The sequence below is a fragment of the Canis aureus genome, chromosome 15 (assembly GCF_053574225.1).
Source record: "Canis aureus isolate CA01 chromosome 15, VMU_Caureus_v.1.0, whole genome shotgun sequence".
NCBI classification, from domain to species: Eukaryota; Metazoa; Chordata; class Mammalia; order Carnivora; family Canidae; genus Canis; species Canis aureus.
In genome coordinates, this window is record NC_135625.1 from 34,557,397 (window position 1) to 34,577,386 (window position 19,990).

A 19,990-nucleotide genomic window follows, 5' to 3' on the forward strand; every position below is an offset into this window, starting at 1 on the left:
GGGAGAGGAGTGTTGTTTTGTTTTGCTTTTTCACATACAGAGTATTATCTCAGAGATAGCTCCAAGTGTCAAGTGCATGCGTGTCATTTTTTTTAAAGCAATGCACATATGTCATAATGTAGGGGAAGTAGGTTTATTTAATCATTCATTAATTGATAGGTATTTAGGTTATTAACAATTTTTCCATTTTATAAACAACGTTGCCATGAAAATGCATAAATCTTTGTCAACTGTTAGAATCCCAGAAGTGGAATTGCTGGACTGAAGGCATCCTCATTTTAAAATGTGATAGACATTACCCTCAAGAGTGCATTGTGTATCAATTTACACAATCGCCAGTAATTTATGGGGAATTCCATGGCCCTACACTGTATCACTGCATGAAGTTTTGCTCTTTGAAAATTGTCCAATCTGATGGGTGAATTATGGTGTCTTGTTTTATTTTGCATTTCTCTGATTATCAGTGAATTTGAACATCTTTTCATATTTTTTTGGTCATTTGTATTTCTCCTTCCAAGAGGAATTTTGCCCATATTCTAGGCCTATTTTTTGACAGGGCTGTTTGCCTTTTTCCAGTAGATTTATGTAACCTTTTTATAAGTAATAGCACTTTATTTTTGTTTCAGATATCTTCCACCACTCTGTTGCTGTCTTTTAACCTTGATTATACTTTGTTTTGTCACACAGCAGGTTTTAATTTGTATGTGCTGAAATTTATCAAACTCCTTATTCAAAGTCTCTGAGTTTTTTTCCTTTCTTGGGAATTGGTATCCCCAAAAGTATAAAAATGCATTGCTTTCTCCAAGAGCTTTTGTGACTTCAGTGTTTCACAATTATATTTTTTACCCATTTTATATATTTATGGCTATATCTTTTAAATAATACAAAGCACGTATCTGAGTTAACTTTTTCCCAAATGGATGGCCATTTGCTATAACACAACTTAGTGAGTATTTTATCCTTTGCCCATTAATTTGTCATCTTTAACTCAGGATGCTGTGGAGCTTCACTATAAAGAGTATGTTTCTAGAGTCAGACATCTGAATTTCAATGGAAGCTTTGCCACTTAAAATTTCTGTAAATTTTGATTTATTTAACATCTTCCATGTCCCTCTGATTTCATGGCTTTAAAATGGATAAACTAGTAATGATTATTATATCATATGATGATTAAATAAGATAATACTTATAAAACACCTCAAATAATACCAGGCACATTAGGAGCATACAATAAAGTTAGCTCTTATTAAAATTTTACAAGTCCACATATATCTAGGATCTGCTCTGAGTTGTTTATAGAAGCACCATCAAACAGAACTTTCTGTGTTATGAAAATGTTTCATATATGCATCATCCAGTGATATTCATTAGCCACACTGAGCCCTTGGAATGTGACTAGAATGACTGAAAATTTAAATTTTTATTTCATTGAATTTTAACTAATTTTAATTTAAAATTAAGTAGTCACATGTGGCTATAGCTACCATATTGAACAGCTCCAGTGCAATGTTTGCCATGGACTTCCACTAGTTATACCTTATTATATTGAATTCTTCAGTAAGGATTATTATTGGGACCATGTTCTGAATTTAGTCAAATGATTTTCCTGGCTTATAACTTTCTTTAATCTGTTTAAGTTAAAAAATAATAATAATAATCTGTTTAAGTTGTCAGCTGCTAGGAACGATAAATCTAGTTCCTAGTTGGAATCAACTTATTCTTCAAATAAATCTTTTTAGTTCTTATTTTATTTGACCATATGGTTAAATTTCATTGGATAATTTTATTTAGAGGTCTTCTAAATTCATATTTGAGATCTGTTTAAGTTAAAAAAAAAATAATCTGTTTAAGTTGTCAGCTCCTAGGAACGATAAATCTAGTTCCTAGTTGGAATCAACTTATTCTTCAAATAAATCTTTTTGGTTCTTGTTTTATTTGACCATATGGTTAAATTTCATTGGATAATTTTATTTAGAGGTCTTCTACATTCATATTCAAGATTATTTTAAATTTGCCTTGTACAGTGAGTGGTATCACGGTTTATTGACCTAGTAAAGTGAATTGGGAATTTTCATATTCGAAATTCTGAAAGAGATTGGATACTGGAGTTATTATATGTTTTTGAGAATTTAGGAGAACTGAGATTAAAAACACCTGGGGTTAGTAGCTTGGGGTGGGTGGGGTGAGGGGCTAGACCTTTGTCTACCTTAACTATATCTTCTATGATGATTGTCTATTCAGATGTTATATCCATTCATAAGGCAATTTTGAAATCACTGATGCTCCAAAGAAAATCTGTCCATGGATAGTGTCTTAGTCAACACCGGCTACTGTAACAAATTGCCTTTGACTAAGTGGCAAACATTTATTTCTCACAATTTTGGAAGTTGTAAAGTCCAAAATCAAGGCACTGGCAGACCCACTGTCTGGTGAGAGCCTTATTCCAGGTTTGCAGATAGTTGTCTTCTCTTTGTATCTTCACATGGTTAAAAGAGAAAGGGCTAGCCTTCTTCCTTTTCTTATTAGGACATTCATCTAATCATGGGGGCTCCAATCATGGGGACTCCAATCTCATGAAGTCATGAACTTCCAAAAGCCTATCTCTTTAGGGTTTCAATATATCAGTTTTGGGGAGACCCTGACATTTGGTCTATAGCAAGTAGCAATATCTCCACTCAGTGATACTCTTAACTTGTAAATGCATTCTTCAAGTAATGAGTCTGAGGGATGCCTAGGTGGCTCAGTGGTTGAGCATCTGCCTTTGGCTCAGGGCGTGATCCCAGAGTCCCAGGATCATGTCCCACATCGGGCGTCCTACCTGGATCCTGTTTCTCCCTCTACCTGTGTCTCTGCCTCTCTCTGTCTATGTCAGTCATGAATAAATAAATAAAATCTTTTAAAAAACAAAACAAAAAAACCCAACAAGTCTGAGATTATACAAAGATTTATCTTTAAGCATGTTTATCTCGTAATTTTCAATAGAGTAAGATTAGAAACAATTACCCTGGTTAAGTAGATATTATATATCCATTAAAATCATGCTCTAGAAAAACTGATTCTTATATGAATGATAGATTATACAAATTTAATATTGCTTTTCTTTGGATGTTAGCATTAGAATGACTTATTTTTCCTTTTATGTCTGCTTTCTTCAAGTTTTCTATAAAGAACGCGTTTGTTTTTTTTTTAACAAAAGTCAGAAAAGCAATGGTTGAGTTTAATTCAATTAAACAAAACAAAACAAAACAAACCTGCTGGGCACTTCCTATGCTCCAAGCACCACGTAGAAAATAAAACAAATCAGTGCTCACCCCTTATGTAATTCACAGCCTAATGAGGAAGACAGCTAAAATATTATACTTCAAAGAAGGCAGAATGGGATAAATACTGTGGAAATCATGAGTTTGGGGACATTCTGATTTGGCCAAAGGCCCTATTCCCTTTCTGTACTTTGGATCTTCATGGTAGATATTTTAGGATAAGATTATTTTAAGGTATTTATAGGTAAGGTTATCGGATAAAATGTAAGACACCCCATCAAATTGGAATTTAAGATAAACAATAATTTTTAACATAATTATATCACAGGCTTACTTACACTAAAAATCTATGTTATTTATCTGAAATTCATGTTTTACTGCCCTAAATCTGGCAACCTTACTTTAGGAATAAATAACATTTTGTAAAAATAATTACAAAATAACATTTTGTAAAAGGCAGGATTCTACAAATCTCTCTCAGAACCCTAGTTCTATAAGACTTGGCAAAAATAATTATGTGGTCACAAAAGATAGTGAATCACTGCATGCTGTAGCTCCTCTTTTGTATAACTGTAATTCAGAGTGGTATTCACCTGTTATAACAACCAGGGTAGCCTGGACACTGACCAGGTCAGAACTGATTCTGGCCATTAACCCTTCTGTGGCTATACTGAGAATGAACTGGAAGATCCATGTACTACAGTTTATACCTCTGAGCATTTGCTATGTGCCGCACACCCCTTAGTACATTACATACCTCATCTTGTTAAATCCCCACACATCTGTGTGGAACCTATTAGGATTTTATACACGATGAAACTGTGGCTCAGAGAGGTTAAGCAGCTTGCCCAAACTCACACAGTAGTAAGTGATACAGTCTGAATCTACCACCTATATGCTTAATCAGTGGAGATTCACTATATGCATTAGCCCATTAGAAGCCTGGAAGGGTAAGGAACTTTTTGACTCTGTGACGAGTTCCTAGATTGCACCATAGAAGATGCTGGCAGATTGTTGTATGGTTTACCAAGAACTTATATACATCTTATCTTCAAGTATCTTTTTTTAAATTTTAAATTATTTTTGGTTTCAGGGTTCAGTTTCTGCAAATCCATTGGACTCATAAGAAACTTTTTTAATTGTTTAAGGATTTCTGATTTTTTCTGAACATTTAAGTTTTGTGTATGTGTGTATTCTCCAAGGCTCTTCATTGTCTTCTTTTTAATAACCTGAAGTCTTATAACAATATCCTTATGTAGAACTACTTTTCACAATAAAATGTCCTCTTCAAAAAATTCCACAGACCTAGCCACTGCTCACACAAGATAATTTCTGAGCTCTTAGTTCTGTGGGATATTCTTGTTTTTATACATAACTAGAGAAGTCTGAAATCAACTATGAGTGTCGTTTGAGTTTTCACATACCTTATATGCCATAGCCAGCCAGCTATTCTTAACGCAAATAGTTATAGCAGTGAACAGAGATATATTAAAAACAACTATTTGAGTTCAAGTACTGCCTGCGTTAGCAACTAGACTTGTAATCTTGAACATATCAAGATGTTGGAGCTAAATTACCATAAATATCTTAAATTACTGAATTAGCAGTAATAGAGTAAATGAGAAAAATTAAGATTCAGGGATATTAGTTACATCCCCCAAAGTCCTAAGTGTGTAATTACAGAAATACTACAAATGGGTAGGGCAGCAGACAGTTGTCATTTTAGCACTTGCCAAGAAAATTTATTGCATATTAACAAATTATTTTCCAGTGAAGTTTCTAGATGCATTAATTTTAGGTAACAAAAGTTACTTCAAATAAAGCCAAGAACCATTTAAAATACAGTGATTTCCCTTTGTTACTTATATAATATGATTTTGATGGCAGTAAAATAAACCAAGTTACTAATAAAAGTAAACTTATGAGAAGTGGTTATTTAAAAAGTTCTCTATGCCTAACATTTATTCTAAATCAGTAGGTTTCTAATGTCTTCTTGATGTTTAATAATTATCTGATTCAATTAAAATTGGATTTAATAAGATCATTATTTTTTTCTATAAATACAACTTCGTTCCCCAGGATAAAATTCTACGTACCCAATGTGACGGTTAATTTCAGATGTCAACTTAACTTGTGCCAAGGGGTACCCAGATATTTAGATAAACATTATTTTAGCTGTTTCTTTAGGGTGTTTTTGAATAAGATTAACATTTAAATCACTAGACTCTGTAAAGCAGAAAAACAGATTGCCCTGTATAATATGCTGGCAGTTGAAAAACTGATGAGAGCAAAAGGCTAACCTTCCCCAGAGTAAGAGAGAATTCTCTGGCCTGATGACCTTACAACTGCAACATTTGGGTCTTCCTGGCTCACCAGTAACTTCTCTCTTTTGATTCAAACTGGGACATCAGCTCTGCAGATCTTGGGCTTGTCAACTTCCATAATCACATGAGCCAATTTAGGACATAAAGTCTATTGGCTGGAATCAGCCTAAACAAAGTAATTGTAATCCAAAACCAACTTTATATTATTACTCATCTTTAAGATAATGGTTTTCAGCCTTCTTTGTTCATTAAAATCATTTGAGGCATTTTTTACAGTGTGGGCCATTCTACAAATTTTGATTTGATTGGTCTGGGGAATGGCAGAGGCAGAAGTTCCCTGGGGATTCTAACACACAACCAAAGATGAAAGCCACAGGGGCATTAGTTACCCTGCCCACCACATAACAACTGCTCACCATTCTGTTAGTCAATGCAGTGCCAGCCAATTTTTCTAGGCCAAGAGTTGGTTATTTCAAAGCTCCTCTGGGAGAGTTTATTCAATACCGTAGAGGTCCTTTTTTCCCCTTTAACTACTGTGCAAATTCACTTGATACTGTAATTCCCATCCTTTTATGAACAGAATGTTCTTATTATAATACTCTTATTTAAAAAAATAAGTTAAAAAGCCTAGCCTTTTTAAAATCACTAGTAGGAGGAAACCAGGTGGGAAAAGGGGAGGAGTCATGTCAGAACACCTCTGTGCCAAAAGTGTCCCCATATTCATTCATTAAATTTGCTTATTTTTTCAATTTAACATACAGTTCTGGAAATACCTATTGAGGATTGAGACTGTGTAAGTGGTGTTCTAAACATCCACAGTACCTCATCGGATAAAACAGGCAACAATCCCTGCCCTCACAGAGTTTATATTTCAGTGTACCTCTAAAATATGCCAGGCTGTAAACTATGTCCTATGCAGATAAAATCACATACAACACAGTCCTTGCCCCTTCACCCAAGAAAACCATCATTTGTAACATGGCGACTTTTTGTAGATGATGAAATAGTGACTTGCTTAATTAAAATCTGTAGACACTGAAGTCAGGACTCCGATCCTTCCTACATACCTTACCACCTCCCTATTATCCATGTCTGAAAAATTATTGGTGGCTGTCTTCAGCAATAAGGCGTTACCATAAGTTCTTGAGCCGAAGAGTAGCATTATTAAGATGATGTCTGAGAAATCTACTTCTAGCCCTAGTGTTTGGAAACCCTCATGTTCAGAGAGCATGCTGCATGTACAATCTGAAGTGGATCAGGTGGGACAGGACAAGAAGTAATGGGGACCTAAGCACAACAGAAAATGGTATTGGAACAGTAGGAATCAGTAATTTTTGCACTGGAAGCTTTGGGAGATGTTGCTTACTGTAGTCTGCCTGAAGTTGGGACAAAACTGAACAAACAAGATGAGTCTGGTGCTTTGGAAAGTGTGAAAGTGCTAGTGAACTCTACTCTCCTCTATCAGGAGAAGTAACTGAAACTAATGAAGCTCTTGCAGAAAACCCAGGACTTGTCGATAAATCTTGTTATGAAGATGGTTGGCTGATCAAGATAGCACTCAGTAATCCTTCAGGACTGGATGAATTAATGAGTGAAGAAGCATATGAGAAATACATAAAATCTATTGAGGAGTGAAAATGGAATCCTAAATAAACTAATATGAAACGAAACAAAACCAAACAAAAAAAAACTAGACTAGAGGGGTGAATGCTTGACACCAGAAGAAGTTGAAACCTGGGTTTGGGAAGCTCCAAGGATGTGTCCATCACCCTTATGTTTAGGTCAAGCCCAATTAGGAGGCTACCTCCGAATGAACTCCACACATTGAAACTGACTTTCGTCACTGTTTTAAGTCACAGCTCAGGTAGAGAGGGTGCTAAGAGACACAGAGTACATGTAGTATGAGGGGGCACCTGCTCTTGCCTCTATGCCATCCACGAGGAATGACATGTAGGAATGGTTTTCCTTCCCTGGCCACCAGAAAGGCAGGTGCTTTGTTGCTCTGGCCTGCATTGTCTTCCTCTGTAAATGGAAGGTGCTGAATCAGGGGATTGCCAGGGTCCTTTCAAATGCAAACTGTCTATGAGTCACTTCTTTATTCTATCTATCCAGAATTTCAGGCCTGCCTCAGACCGGCAGTTTAGAGGTTAAAAGGCTGCAAAATGAGCCTGAACCTCAGAGTCTATGACCATCCTTCACTCTAGAGAGGAAGAGCAGGATTTGGTATCCAAAGTTCTTACTCATAATGGGAGTACATGTCAGCACCATTGGTAATGATGGACTCAGAATCAGGAATCACACTTAGGCCGTGTGTGTTGCCTGCCAGTCCCTGTGCTGGTGGTATTAGAATGTAACACTAGCAATTTGGTGGTATGAACAAGGAGACAGCTTTTGCTGCTTTTAAGTGATTTTGAAATACGTTTTAAAAATCTATTAAAATGTGGTCGATCCTTTAGAAGTCATGATTTTGAATTGTGTTTAAATGTATACTTGTTATGATTTACGAGTTTACGTCTGGGTTAGGTACATGACGCTAGAGGTGGCAACGTGACATTTTTCTACCATCACAAATGGAGATCAGAAAATGTTGCTCATGTGAAAATAAACATGTCTGACACTGAAAACTCTCTTTTCTCTCTTGTGTAATGGAGTTTTATTGAGCTTTGGCAGAAAAACAAAGAAGTCTGCATTCAGGCTTGCGGAGTGAAGCTCATTCACAAACCCTTTCAAAACCTACTGAAAATGTCTACCGAGATGCCCAATCTTTAAAACCTCTGTCATTTCTTGCTCTTATGCTTCTATTTGCATAATCAGCTATCACTCAGTTTTCAATTCATGTGATTGTTAAAAGCCACTTATGAATCTGACTTTTTATATGGGTTACAAGCATCTATTTTCCTGCTCTGTTCATACAGGGCAGGGACCCCTTTATGATGGAACTGAAACACAGGCAGATACTTAATATGTTTCGTTTGAAAGAATTATGATCCAATCTTTTTGTAAAAGAAGTCAACCAAGTACAGTTTTTGCTGCTTGGTTGCTGGAGCTTATTTTTGGAATTACATCTGGGTTGTGCCTAATGCAGTGATTAGATCGTACCTATAAAGGTATCTCTGGTGGTCATATCTAAAATCTAGTTTATTTAATTCTTGAATAATATCAAAATTCCTAAATTTCACTTAGCCTAAGGGATTTTTCCACTTGCTTCAAATCTGAGCTTTGCCACAGACCTCTCTTTATCTCCTTTGTTGCAAATGTGCAATGAAGCAGTCTTAGATCACCAAGATTGGAACGATACACCCCAGACTGTCAGAAGTTTAACCTTTGAGAACGCTGTGAAGGGCAATCCAGAAGAAAAAAAAAAAAAAAAGAAGAGGGAATTCCTCATTCTTCTCAGGGTGTATGTAAGTTGAGAAAGTAGAGGGGAAAATGGGGATGCTCTTAAATGCATCAGTTCTAGGACCAACGCACTGGGAATTACCAGCACCTGATATTTTTTTTCTGCACTTATTCAACCTTGCCAGGGGTACAATCTGCTCAATGACATATCAGATGACATTTAAAAAAAAAAAATCTTATTTTAGCTTCAAGGACTTGGCTTTCTTTGAGGCTATTGCTCTGGAGCCTTTAAATGCAAATGAGGGAAACCCCAGGTTATAAAGCATCTGCTTCTGCAGACAGGTTTTCAATCCTGTTACCTTAGCAACATTTGCCCTTGTATTCCACGGGCCACCTTGACAGCCTGCATAATGTAACTGGCAGAAAGAAAGCGCAGGGGCTGCCTTTGGGGGGGGAGGGGGCACGCAGGGTGTAGCATTGGTGAGTGGCTTGGGATCCTTCACATACTGTCCCTGCAACAAAAATAGAAAACTCATTTTCAGCAATAAAAGAAGTTGAGGGGGGATAAAAACATTGAGATTATATATATATATATATATCTCAGAACTAGCTGGACCTGAGAGAGCATAGATTTTCCGAAAATATCCTTCCCACCAGCCGTGCTGCAGATGTGTCACTGAAGCTCAGCCAGGCAGGCCATCTGCTGCAGTGTTTCCCTGGAAATTCCCAGCGACGCCCCTCCCGGCGCGCCCGCCGCCTCCCGCGCTCCAGGCCCCGCCGCCGAGCCCAGGAGCTGCCCGTGACGTCGCTGCCGCTGGCGGGAGGGAATCCCAGCCCCTGCGCGCCTCCGTGCCTCCGGGGGAGCCGAGCCCGCTCTGCTCCGGATGCTGGGAACCTGGGGCTTTTTACCATAAAGAATCACAGCAGCAATATGCAATCCGTCACAGGGCGCAAAGCACGCTTTCTAACACATTCTAAACTCGTGATAATGTGACGCCTGGGGGGGGGGGGGGGGCTCAGTGGTTGAGCGGCTGCCTTGGGCTCCGGGCGTCATCCCGGGTCTGGCATCCAGTGCGCATAGGGCTCCCCGCAGGGAGCCTGCTTCTCTCTCTTACATAACATCTTAAAAAAATAAATAAATAAAATGAATTCGTGATTATATATATATATAAAATGTATAATATATATGATTATATATATGATTATATATCATGAATTTATATATAAACAATATATAAAACAATGAGATATACATTGTTATATATTAGATACTTGTTTATGATATATATTAAATATATATTAAACATATAGGTATATATGTTATGTTAAATATATATTGTTTATATATATATAAACAATAATGAGACTTATCTGTTCAAAGAGTGCTAGCCAACAGTACCATCGTGGCAGCCAATCCTCCTCCATCGGGAGTTTTAACCTACCGTCTATGGACTCATGAAAAAAGAAATGATTTTGCTTAATTACTTTTAAAAAATAAGAGTAATGAATACTTTCTTATCTATATATTGTTATTGTATTGTAGCTTCTGCAGAAAATTGAGATGCAAATCTCAGATGAGCTATAGCTACGCGGAGACCTACGGCAAAACGATGTTTAGCTAGTATGCATTTTGTCATTCCTTGCGTGGTAGATGAAATAAGGCTTTACCCAGCTTGATGCACAGTGGAGAAATGGGACCTGCTTTCTTTCCTCCCTCATATAGAGAATTAACCTCTGGATAAGGTTGAAAATATGGGCAAAGAGCTGCCTTTGGAAGATTGTATTACCTCTAAATGTGTTTGACTCATATGTTCAGAATCATAGCAAAAAAAAAAAAAAAACTAACTAAAAATAATAAGGTAAGCTTTAGTAATGTTGAAGTGGGACACATAAATAGAAATAGATATTCTTGGAGAACTAATCTCTTACTCAAGAGCTGTAGATAATTACAGCTTTATTGTCATATTGTTTTTAGGCAGTAAATCACAATAAAAATAGTAAATTCTTAGGGAGTAACTTAATCTTTTTGTTTTGTTTTCTTCCAACAAAAATGAAGGTGATAGCAGCATATATTGATTGGGTACTGACTATTGGATGCTCATCAGCATTTTTTGTTGTCATTGTAGATTTAAATATGAGTACATGAATCAATCTATTGTGTTGGCATTGCTAGAAAAGAGTCGTATTTTTTTAAAGAAATCAGTCTAAAGGGGAAAAAATGAATATACACTTTCATATTTTTTTGTTCTCAAGGATATTTAGTGTTCTGTTTATATGTAACAGGTTCCTACTCTCACATTTGTAATTCTTTACCTTTTTGTAATTCAGATCTTTATTACCAAAATGCATTTGTCCTTTTCCCCATGCAAAAAGGATTCTTTTCACATTTTCACAATTAAGCTAATATGCCAATAAGGGACACATACACACACACATACACACACACACACACATCCTTCTTTCAGGCCACAAAGAAGCCATGGTTATGTGTATATATCTTTTCAGTAGCATTTAGTATTTATACACAAGAGTCTCAAAAGATTTTTCTGGAAATACTGCTTGACTTCACATTCCTGCAAAGTGCTAGCTCTATGTAAAAAAGAGATTTTTAAAAAGATTTTAAAATGAAAATGAATACAGGAGCTCTTACAAAGCTTTTTTGAACTTAATCTCTCTATTTCTTAACTCATTCCTTTCCTGCCTCTCCAGAATGCCATGGGGAAGTGTTACTGTAAAGCATTTGGAATTTAGAAGATTCTATGTAACTGCTAGTTAAAATTTTCATTATTTGCAAGGTTTAATTTGTGAAATGAATCTTTCAAACTTTAATCCCTTGAAGCAGTAAGGACGAAGAAATGTTGACCCACTATGAATCCTGTTTTCTCTGCTCTTCCCCAGACACATCAGGGTAGGTCCATCTTCTTCAAAGCCATTCAGCCAGCCCACAGCTTTTGTCTTTTCAAATTTTTAATTGCACCATTTATCTGTCAGCTATGAAAATCTTTGATTACATCTCCATCGATTCCTTTCGTATATTCTCTACTACTTTTGCAACCATCACACTTGTCTGTGGAGTCTTCTGAATCTTCTGGATCCCTGGACACAGAATTTTCATGTGCCATCACCAGGTACAAGGTGAGACCACTTGGAGGGAACCACTCTGTCAAAAATTAGGAGAAAGTGATCAAGCAAAACAGGGTTTGACAGATTTGCTTATATAAATAGATTCTAATTCCGTTTTGCTGCGACACCAAGCAAATAAGCAATGTTGCCAATGTGAGAACAACTTGTATCCAAGGTATTCAGTCAGTCACAGACAGAAGAAAAACAATGGCATTCTCTCAAAGATCAGATATTTCCTAATGGGAAACTGTGTTGTTATCTGTTTTCCTTTGCTTCGGATGCCAGATAGGAGAAAATAGCATGCATTTGTTTGCCGAAGAAATCATATTGAAGAGAAAACGAGCATAAATAGAAAACACCTGACAATTACAGAAAAGGTAATCCAATTTCTGATTTTTTGGACAAGATATTAATAAAGGGCCTTTATAGAATGTTTAAATAAATCCATTTTCTTAAAGCAAGAAACAATTTTCCTCTGAATGGAAGGTACAGTGCAGCTGATACTTTGTGTTAATGTGAAATAATTTGGAGTTTCCCTTTGATTGCATTACAAATACATATAAATACCTTGCTACAATTAGGTTTAAATCTTGGAAAAAATAGAAAAGCATTTTCAAGTTTTCCACCAGAATTTTCAATGTCACTCAACAGGAGGACATACGATGCTATTTCCATGACCTTGGGCAAGTCACTTAACCTCTAAGAACCTTGGTTTCCTTCTTTTCTTGAAAATACAGAATAATACTTGACCTTGTCTGTCTCTATTTTTTTAAGGTTAAAAGGGCCAATATAAGTGAGTGGGCTTTTGTAAATAGTTGTGTACACATCTGATTCACTGTTACATATCTTTACACCTTCTGTGCTCCTGCTTCAGAGGCCATCCCTTGTCCTTGTCAGCTGTGTGTGATCATGTTGCCCTCTAGTGTCTGCAGTTCGAAGAGACCCCAAAGAAGCCTTGAGAGAAAAAAGTTAATGGATTCAAGAGGGAAGGGCAGGAAAGGGAAGCTGGTGGTAGAGAAGTCTAGATATAAACCAACCACAGTTGTAAGAACAATGAGCAGCAGCTTATTCTGAGGAGGAGATCCAGAGCACTTTGAGAGAGGAAGAGAAGAAATAGGATCGAGAAAGAAGTGAGATGGAAGTGACTCTGGAAAGCTCAGTGGCCAGGGAGGCAGGGGAACTGGAAACACCCGACTCTCCCTCGAAAGTTCTGGCCTCCATAACCAGCCCTGTAAGTGAGATCATTGAAAGAAAGGTTCACCAAAGTGCCTTGCAAGAACACAATTCTTTGAGTCAGCGTCAGAAGATGAGAGAGAAGCAGAACAATAAAAAAGCAGTATGAAAGAGAAGTATTGAAAGGGCCACTGCAGGAGCACTTGGATGGCTCAGTGGTTAAGCATCTGCCTTTGGCTCAGGCTCAGGTCGTGATCCCAGGGTCCTGGGATCGAGTTCCTCATCAGGCTCCCTGCACGGAGCCTGCTTCTCCCTCTGCCTATGTCTCTCCCTCTCCCTCTGTGTCTCTCATGAATAAATAAAGAAAATCTTTAAAAAATATAAAATAAAATAAAATGCTAGGTACTGTGGCAATGTAAAGTACTGTGCATTCCTAAAGAAATGTGGAAACAATGGGATGCCTGGGTGGCTCAGTGGTTGAACATCTTGCCGTTCACTCAGGGTGTGATCCTGGGGTTCCGGGATCAAGTCCTGCATCAGACTCCCCTAGGGGAGCCTGTTTCTCCCTTTGTCTGTGTCTCTTCCTCTCTCTGTGTCTCTGATGAATAAATAAATAATCTTTAAAAGAGAAAAGAAAAGAAATGTGGAAATAACAGAATTTTTTTCCAATCCGAAGACCAGCACCTAAAATTGAGTTTTCCTTTGGGAGCCTGTGTCACATGGCATTGTCCGTGACATTGCCCAGTAAGCATATTTTCCAGTGAACAGAAAACCTGCCATTTCCCGAGAGCTATTAACTCTGCCAAAGAGTTTTCCATTAGCAAGTGGACAAATCAGTTACAAATCAGTTACGGACTGGACTGTACCTCTTTATTTAAATATTTTCCTTGTATCTACCCACTTCCTTAGTCTAATACCTTCTCTGTACCTTTCCACATAGGAAGGAAAGTGACACTTCTCATCTCTGTGCCATGTGCATCCTAATAGCTCCTCTTCTAACCCCGCTGTCTGCCCACGGATTCTAAAACTATTTTATGGGGCCACCAGGTGGCAGTTAGGGCAAATGGTTTTTGGCTTCTCCCTGTAACCTTGGAGAAAGCCAGGTGATTCCTAATGGAGAAACCGGCCCTAGAAATAGAAACGTTATTCTTCAGTACTTGGAGGTGCCAGGCCCGGGGCTCTGTGTTTTCACACATAATACCTTACCCAATCCGTGTGGCAATATGTATTAAATAGAGCCTTTAGACAGATGAAGGTAAAGAAATGGGTAATAAGGCATCATTCTTTTTTTTTTTTTTTGTATATTTTTTCATTGGAGTTCGATTTGCCAACATATAGTATAATACCCAGTGCTCATCCCATCAAGTGTCCCTCTCAGTGCCCGTCAACCAATCACCTCCAAAACCAGTCACCCTGTCCCCCTACCCACCTCCCTTTCCACTACCCCTTGTTCGTTTCCCAGAGTTAGGAGTCTCTCACATTCCATCACCCTCTCAGATATTTCCCATTCATTTTCTCTCCTTTCCCCTATAATCCCTTTCACTATTTTTTATTTTCCTTTTTTTAAAAAGATTTTATTTATTTATTCATGACAGAGACAGAGAGAGAGAGGCAGAGACACAGACAGAGGGAGAAGCAGGCTCCACGCAGGGAGCCTGGCGCGGGACTCGATCCCGGGTCTCCAGGATCATGCCCTGGGCTGAAGGCAGCACTAAACCGATGAGCCACCCAGGTTGCCCTATTTTTTATATTCCCCAAATGAATGAGACCATATAATGTTTGTCCTTCTCCGATTGACTTACTTCACTCAGCATAATACCCTCCAGTTCCATACACATAGAAGCAAATGGTGGGTATTCGTCGTTTCTGATGGCTGAGAAATATTCCATTGTATGCATGGACCACAGCTTCTTTATCCATTCATCTTTCGATGGACACCAAGGCTCCTTCCACAGTTTGGCTGTTGTGGGCATTGCTGCTATAAACCTCGGGGTGCAGGTGTCCCAGCTTTTCACTGTATCTGTATCTTTGGGGTAAGTCCCCAGCAGTGCAAATGCTGGTTTGTAGGGCAGATCCGTTGTTAACTCTTTGAGGAGCCTCCACACAGTTTTCCAGAGTGGCTGCACCAGGTCACATTCCCACCAACAGTGCAAGAGGGTCCCCTTTCTCCACATCGTCTCCAACATTTGTTGTTTCCTGTCTTGTTAATGTTCCCCATTCTCACTGGTGTGAGGTGGTATCTCATTGTGGTTTTTATTTGAATTTCCCTGATGGCCAGTCATGCGGAGCAATTTCTCATGTGCTTGTTGGCCATGTCTATGTCTCCTTTGATGAAATTTCTGTTCATGTCTTTTGCCTATTTCATGATTGGATTGTTTGTTTCTTTGCTGTTGAGTTTAAGAAGTTCTTTATAGATCTTGGATACTAGCCCTTTATCTGATACGTCATTTGCAAACATCTTCTCCCATTCTGTAGGTTGTCGTTTAGTTTTGTTGACTATTTCTTTTGCTGTGCAGAAGCTTCTTATCTTGATGAAGTCCCAATAGTTCATTTTTGCTTTTGTTTCTCTTACCTTCATGGATGTATCTTGCAAGAAGTTGCCGTGGCCAAGTTCAAATAGGGTGTTGCCTGTGTTCTCCTCTAGGATTTTGATGGATTCTTGTCTCACATTTAGCTCTTTCAACCATTTTGAGTTTATCTTTGTGTCTGGTGTAAGAGAATGGTCTAGTTTCATTCTTCTGCATGTGGTTGTCCAATTTTCCCAGCACCATTTATTGAAGAGACTGTCCTTTCTCCAGTGGATAGTCTTTCCTGCTTTGTCGAATATTAGTTGACCATAGAGTTGAGGGCCCATTTCTGGATTCTGGATTCTGTTCCATTAATCTATATGTTTGTTTTAGTGCCAGGACCACACAGTCTTGATGATCACAGCTTTGTAGTGCAACTTGAAGTCCGGTATTGTGATGCCGCCAGCTCTGGTTTTCTTTTTCAATATTCCCCAGGCTCTTTGGGGAGAAGCCAGAGCCAGAAAGTGCCAGTGGAATGTGGAAGAGCCAGAAAGTGCCAGTGTGAATCCAATCTCAAATGATGTTACACCAAAGCAGAGGTCATTTCACTCCAGCACAATGGCTGAAAACTGCAGACAGGCCAACGGTAGACTGTGTTATTAAAGTGACTTTTTCAAAGGATTTTAAGTTTTCAGATAAATTTGATAGCCAGTATGTTCCCTTTTAGATCTCTCCTACCTCTTGATATTCCTACCATTTTACATTCTTTACTGCTCACATAGCTTGTGATTTTTCTCCTTCCCTAGTTTGACTCTCTCCTTAGCTTTCAGATTCCATAAATTTTACTTTTTTTCCCCCAAAATTAACATACAGTGTTATATCAGGGCCCGATGTACAATACAATGATTCAACAATTCTGTACATTGGTCAGTGCCCATCGTGGTAAGACTGCTCTTTAATTCCCAGCACATCTCTCCACCCACCTCCCCTCTGGCAGCCACCAGTTTGTTCTCCAGAGTTAAGAGTCTGTTTATTCATTTGTTTATTCATTTGTTTCATTTTTTAGATTACGCATGTAAATGAGATCATATGGTATTTGTCTTTCTCTGACTTCTTTCACTTAGCATCATACCCTCTTGATCCACTCATGTTGTTGCAAATGGCAAGATTTCATTCATTTTTCTAGCTGAGTGATATTCCAGTGTGTGTGTGTGTGTGTGTGCGCGCACCACATTTTCTTTATCCATTCATCTATTTTTAGACACTTAGGCTGCTTCCATATCTTCGCTATTGTATATGATGCTGCCATATGCGTAGGGGTGCATGGATCGTTATAAATTTGACTCCTTTTAATAAATGAAAGAAGTCTTGGTGTGCACCTGTTCAGGAGCCTGTTGTCCTGAAGACTGAAGATATTGTCCTAGTTTCCTTACTGCTTCAGGTCCTTATATAAAAGTTCTGAAGTAAAATTAAGAATGGAACATGTGACTCATTCCCTTGTCTAGCTGCTGATTTGGCCAGTTTTTCTATCAATATTTCAGGCTCCTGATGAAAAACAAGCTAAAGCTAATTGTTTTTCCTTTCAGAAGCACATTACTATTTTAAGCCTAGGACATCTATTACTCAAATTTGGCATAAAAATATGCCACAAATTCATTATCCATATTCTGGAGGCTGCTAATAGCTTACTACGCAGGCCACAGTTTTCTGGTTGGCAGACATTTTAGGTGACTTTCTCAGTTCATATACTTTATTTCAATATATATTTCAAAATCAAAGTCAGAGGATACATTCCTTTAATAGACTTGGTCTTTGATGGCATTTGAACTCACCTGGTGGAACAATTGATTTCTGACTCCACCACTACTTTCTCAGAAATTTTCCAAATCTTACATGATACTATCGAGGAAAAAAAAAATTTCTAAGTTTATCTTCTCTTGTGTAGGAAAAAGTGTTTTCCATTTTTGGAAAGCACTTCCTCTTTTCATGGGGCATGCCAATTGATTATAAAGTTTTTCCTGATGAAAGTAGCACAGAATAGCAAACATGGAAACCGGGGAAATGATTTTGTGTGCAATATTTTGTCATCTAGCTGCATTCTCTGGGAAATAAATTTTCCCCATCAAAATGTCAAGTTGTTTGATTTCACAACAAATGAGGAAGTTCATAAATGTAGAACAATAACTAGAGAGTGCTGCTGAGTTCCAGTTATTCTATCCTCTATCATAACAGCAAAATGTAATGTGTCCTACAAATGTCCATACAGCAATTTAGTCACCTGGCTTGCTTTCTTCTTTCTTTCTTTCTTTTTCTTTCTTTCTTTCTTTCTTTCTTTCTTTCTTTCTTTCTTTCTTTCTTTCTTTCCTTCTTCTTTCTTTCTTTCTTTCTTTCTTTTTTTATTGTTTCAGAAAATAAGATTCTGGGTAAATATTCTGGAATGTGCACACTGTTACTGTTAGTACTTGTGAGGATTTCTGTCAAGGGTTATTACTTCCTTTCTTCTTTTAGGCTGGAGTTTTCTTGAACTGAGTTGTTTGGACAAAAGACATACATTTCATGAATTCCAGCTATGGGAGTCTTTCCCTCACAGGATGGTGCTTACAAGAGTGAGGTTTAGTGAACATACTCATGAGCCTTGTAACATGTTCCGAGTTTTCGCAGAAGTGTTTCATTCATTTATTAGTCAAAGACTAACACATTTACGGCAACAAATTGCATTATAAGTTTACTTTCTTTATGAATGCATTAGTCCTACTACAAAAGCAAGAACACAAATCCCATAAAGTAAAATGTACTAAGGAGTGTAACTTTTTTTTTTTAAATGCACAGTCTGGGGTTCCTGGATGGCCCAGTTGGTTGGGTGTCCAGCCCTTGGTTTCACTTCCAGGTTGTGATCTCCAGGTTATTGGATTGAGACCTATGTCCTTGAACTCCCCACTCAGCAGGGGGTCTTCTTGGGATTCTCTCCCTCTGCCCCTCCTGGAGCACTCTCTTTCTCTTCTATCTCTCTCTCAAATAAATAAATAAATCTTTAAAAATGTGTATAATCTTGGGATTATTTTAAGGAAAAACTGGGCACCTATCTTGGAAGGGTTCAGTCTCAAACTACATGAGGGAGTTAGAGGTAAACTATTAAAATACTTGAGAACTAGCATTTTTGAGCCATAGGGAGTAAAGTCAAACATTTCTCCATTTCTCTTCCTTTCTGAATTTGGGGTTGAGGGAGCAGGGAAGAGAGGGCAATACTGGCCTTTCTTTTCAAGGAGTAAAGGTTAGCCAGGACAAGTATCTTGAATCATTAACATCCTATTTCCCAGGAGTGACTAAACTCAAATCCATCAGTGGAATACATGCCAGGACCCTCTCCCCTTGTTTCCGGCCCATGCTTCTTAGGAATGTGCTCAAACAACCACTGCATTCCTGATCGCCACCTCCAGGTGACAAAAAGGAAAAATGAGTAGCAGTGAACCAGAAGAGGTTAGATCATCTATTTTATCCTAAAAACTGTTTGGAGAGAAGAACCTTTGGTAAATTAGCAAGCACAATGGTAATACAGATATATAAGATGTTAACAACATTCAGATATATAATGTCTAGAAGTCTTTATTCTGGTCTCTCTCAGATATTAAGAACTCTTGAATTTTTACATTATGATTGGGTACTTACACTGTGATTTCTTAACATTACTTAATACTCATTTACCATTTTTTTTTCAAAATTCTTAGTAAAGACTTGGGTGGAATGACATGTACTTACATCGATGTCAATGGAGATTAGAATTACTGCTCTTATTTTTAAAAAATAGAATTTGAATAAAGAAAGTTCACTCTTAACAATTCCATGTAATGAATAGTTAAGTAGCCACAACGAGGTAGGGTTCAAGTGGGTAACTTTGAAAGTCTTTTCTAGTTTTATTTCTTTTAGTTCTAATTTTCAATATTAGCCTGAGTATCTGGTTAATTTTAGTATAAAAAAATATGCTCAGGGCAGCCCCGGTGGCTCAGCAGTTTAGTACCGCCTTCAGCCCGGGGTGTGATCCTGGAGACCCAGCATCAAGTCCTACATCAGGCTCCCTGCATGGAGCCTGCTTCTCCCTCTGCCTGTGTCTCTGCCTCTCTCTCTCTCTCTCTCTCTCTCTCTCTCCCTCTCATAAATAAATAAATTTTTAAAAAACCTTTAAAAAAATGAAGCCCAATTGGGATATGACTCTACTTTCAATCTCATAATGACATTAGTTATATGCAGTTAGGTTTTTTTCACTTAG

At 37.9% G+C, this 19,990-nt stretch overlaps 1 protein-coding gene and 1 long non-coding RNA gene across 13 annotated transcripts in view; one reads left to right on the forward strand and one right to left on the reverse strand.

Annotated features, from left to right (window-relative positions):
* NRG1 (neuregulin 1) overlaps positions 1-19,990 on the forward strand; it is a 1,069,619-nt gene that overhangs the window by 559,014 nt on the left and 490,615 nt on the right. The window lies entirely within an intron of this gene.
* LOC144284494 (uncharacterized) overlaps positions 1-19,990 on the reverse strand; it is a 67,184-nt gene that overhangs the window by 5,240 nt on the left and 41,954 nt on the right. Inside the window, exon 4 of one of the 4 annotated variants that reach the window (XR_013352917.1) lies at positions 10,932-12,083. The exons of 2 other annotated variants lie outside the window; for them this stretch is intronic. This is a non-coding gene — a long non-coding RNA (uncharacterized LOC144284494). Of the gene's footprint in view, positions 1-10,931; positions 12,084-14,023; positions 16,356-19,990 lie in introns of those variants that run through there. One more of the 4 variants, XR_013352918.1, reaches the window with a different exon arrangement.